Genomic DNA, 4,136 nt, shown 5'->3' on the forward strand with positions numbered 1-4,136 from the left:
GGGGGACAGTCTAAAAGTGAAGAGAGTGTGCAAAAGAGAGATACGGGTTCTTACTCTCCTCTGGGAAGGTCTTAAAAAAAAATTAGCAAGACAGGTGAGGTAGAGAGAGTGAATGGGAGAGAATGGCGAGGGGACTGGGGAGAAATGTAGGATAAAAGGGAAGGAGCGAGCAGAAGAATTTTTTTAGGAAGGAGAGCAGAGATAAAAATAGAGAAGGAGACAGAAGAGGAGACATTCCGAACAAGTCCAAACCATCGCGCCAGAACTCACTTATCTCCCAAAGTGCAGACAGTACATTATCGCCACTGGCACTAAAAACAGCCTGAATCATCAATAAATGAAATCCAGCGCAGGTAAACATGACGCAGTGTTTCAAGCACAGAGGTATCAGTGCTGACAAAGGGAGCGCGATGGTGAGAGGATACGGCCATGCAGGCAATTTCTCATTATCTGCCGTGTGTCAGTTATTAACGCTGTGTCCATTCGAACATCTAATTAATGCAGATAGCCAAATGCCAAACCTGATGAAATACCACGATGAGGGATTAGCTGGAATAACAAACGCTCTGACCGGCATAACTTTGTCTCCCTGATTAGGTGGCAGAAAGGGGAGGGGAGAAGCCTTTCTGGATCACTTAAGTGTCTCTTCCTCTTTTTTTTTCTCCCTCTCTTTCTCCTCCTACCTCTACTTCGCTGTCCTTAATGAAGACTTTTTCCTTCTCTCCATGTGCCCCCATTCTCCCAGCTTCTCTCCCCTCAGTCGCTGAGTGCTGTCCTAATTCCATTCTGATAGATGGAGAGGGGAAGAGGCTCATTAAAAATGGCTTTGCTGATTGTGCTGCTGCTGTTTTTTTTCAGTCAAGAAGCGTGTGTGTGTGTGTGTGTGTGTGTGTTGCGTTTGACGTTATATTTACAGAAAACATCCTGAAAAAACAAGGATGATGCTACTTAGAAGTAGAAAAGCCGAGGCCAGATTGGCATTGTTAGAGAGATCAAATCTTGAGCAGGTTGAGGATGGTATTTACTTCACATCTAAAGAACAATAGGTGCAGGGGTGTTATAGGAGGGAGATGAAACACAGCAGACAGTTCTTTAATACACTGCATTTCTTTCCTTGAGGCCAGTGTCCTCTAACAGACAAACGTAACCAGTTAAGTGCCCTTTTCATGGTGGAGAACATGCTTTTCTTGCTGTTGAACAAAGAGCAGCAGCAGGTTCTGAGAAAGCTGGAGTGTTAACACAAAAGTCATCAGGGACTTTAAGTCAAGTTTGTAGATGAATCAGTGTCTTAAAGGAATATTGACATTTTGGGAAATACACTTTGGGCTTGATTTCTGAGGGACACATGAGAAGCCATACCGCTCTCATGTCTGTGCATTAAATATGAAGAGAGAGCCACCAGGAGATTAGCCTTGATTAGCATAAAAACTGGAAACAAGGGGAACCAAGCAAAGCTGGTTCTGTCCAACTTTACACCAAACAGCACCATTAAAGCTTGTTTTAAAACAAAGTGCCATTTGTTTAACTGGTACACAACTCAAATTTTAAAATCAACAACTTGTGGTTTTAAAGGGAATCAGGTGCTGGGACTATTTCTTTCTGGGCATAGTGACTTCCTGGAGTGAGGTTGCCAGGCAACCAAAGTAGACTATGAAATTGTTAAAGGTGCCGTAGAATGGAAACCTATATTTTCATTGGCATGGGTGAATGAAAAGAGTTCAGTGACTGTAACTGACCAGTGACACCGTGATCCTCCATTGTTTCCTCCTTCATATATAAATTTTGCGCGTCCAAAATACCCCCCAAAAAATGGGCGAATGCCAATAAGAGCTAGATGTTATGCAACATCTGGGATGTTAATTCCCCCAGTGCTACATAGACCAGCTCACATTCCAGAGTTGGCGGTCATACAAGCTCATAAAGCCACAGCTGTAGGTTGAGCAGTGTGTCTCACAGAAAGTGCTTTTATGGTTATGAAGGAAAGCTAAATATTTTCTGGTTTTCCCTCTGATGTCCCCTGGCTGCTTTGCCTCAGCTTTGGGATTTATGAAGTTTCCTGATGGACAGCCATAAGTTTCAGCGTGGTGATGCTAAGCCCCACCCCTCTTCTTTGCTTGAGGAAGTTGGCCAATCAGAAGCAAATGGGCTTACGGGGGGGTCTTTTGCGATGCGTTTATCACACTTGTTCATATCGTGATGATGTTGAAAATATGCTGTATCGGTCAGCTCTAATTCCTTGTATGAATTTTGACCCTGCGGCTGATTTTCCTCTGGCCTTTTTGAGAATGTTGTTGACTTCCTGCCAGCTTGATTCCTCTACCCCCGTAAGGGATAGTTGGTTCTGCTAGTTTGATGAGTCTCTCAATCTCCTTCAAGCTGTCCTCCCTTCTGGGGTCACTGTGGACTTGACGAGGGTGCTCCTCCACCTCCTCCTTTTGTTGCCTTCAACTCCCCTGATCTTTTGTCACCCAGAATCTTATGGGAAAAAGGTATAATAATGTAAGCACTGCCTAAATTGTGTTTTAAAAGACAACTTGTAAAGGAGCCCTATGTTTCTCTAAGACCATCTGTATTTTGCAAGCATGTGTCAGACATAATTCTGCTCTGATTACTGACAATTTGTAATTGCCAATTTTCACCGTCACTGCCTATGAGCAAAATGATGGGTATGGCTGTAACCGATACTGGCACAGTGACCGGTTTTGAGAAATCAAGCAAAGAAGGCTACAGTTTAGGTAAATTCATCTGTTGTTCATCATCAGAATAACTGATAGGTTTATAATAATGTTTGCAGACAATAATAGCTTTTCATCGTATTACACTCTCAATTCATTCTCAATTATTTAGTCAGTCCAGTTTAATACCAAATGTAATGGGGAAATAAAAGTTGTAATAGCTCAGAGGAGATAATATTTGATTAAATGCAATCCAAGAAAAGGCTTAGTGACAATACATTGACACTTTTCACAAAGATGAGATAAGCAAAGTTACGCAGTGATGCTTTTGTAAGACATAAAGTGGACTTTTTCCTTAAAGGTAACCAAATCAATTTTAACTACTCATGCAAAAGTAAGTTATGTTCAATGAAATCCCCATTAGCAGCGTGTCTGGGTACAGAAGACTGAACCTAGTGTGCGCACACAAATGCAAGTTAAACATCAGCACATCTAAACACCTCAACAAATGTGCCGTGCTACGAGGTGCACAAGCAACCATTCAGAAACTGTCTCTAAGCCCAGTGCAGAATTAACAATGCACAAGTAGCTCCCTAAATATTATACTGTTTTCTCTACATCAGCCTCACCGAAGGATGCCTTTAACGCATAACATGCGTTACAAGTTCTTGCACATGACGGTAGTAGACCTGTGATTATACTGACAGCCAGCAATTTCTCTGTGACAAGTAGGTGATATGCTTCTAGATTCCTACAGCACCACGTTCCCTACTGAGGTCAAATTTTCTGCCAGTTTTCTTTAAAAATAAAGATGTCCCTGATCACACGATATATAGAAAATAAATATCAGTGTTGATTTTGTATCCACGATTTCTCAATCTAAAAATTAAACATGCCTTTGTCAATTGCAGTAGGTCCCATAAAAAGAAAATTGAAAATTGTCAGCTATTTAATCACACAAAAAACTTCATCATTTGGGCGAACTAACAAAACTACTTTTATCACTATAAAATTAGCTATTTAAAATTGAATCAACTCTCTAACACTTAAGTGACCTGCAGCACAGACATAATCTCACATACATTTCTGCTGGGAACAAGCAGCCCTTTATGCAATCAACAGGCCAATATCTGTCTATAAGACTTACAACCTACACAGATGCCTGCAGTTTCAAAATGGAGCTGTAATCTATGCAGGTTGCCACAGTGTGTGGGTGTGCCAGCACATTCACACATGCAGTTAATTGAAAGGGCTATTTCAAATATTCATTTGCCACTTTCAGATGTCTCCATCATTTATTGCTAAAATTACCATCCTTTTGTTCATAAAAAGTGATTCAGTTCACCATTTAAAGCTTCGCATCACTAAATGAAAGCGAAAATGTGAAAGACACATGGGAATTGTCTCCTCATTGTTGGTTTGTCTTACTCCGAGTTTGGTTCACCCTCATGCTCTGAAGAC

This window comes from Micropterus dolomieu, linkage group LG12 (assembly GCF_021292245.1).
Source record: "Micropterus dolomieu isolate WLL.071019.BEF.003 ecotype Adirondacks linkage group LG12, ASM2129224v1, whole genome shotgun sequence".
Taxonomy (NCBI): Eukaryota; Metazoa; Chordata; class Actinopteri; order Centrarchiformes; family Centrarchidae; genus Micropterus; species Micropterus dolomieu.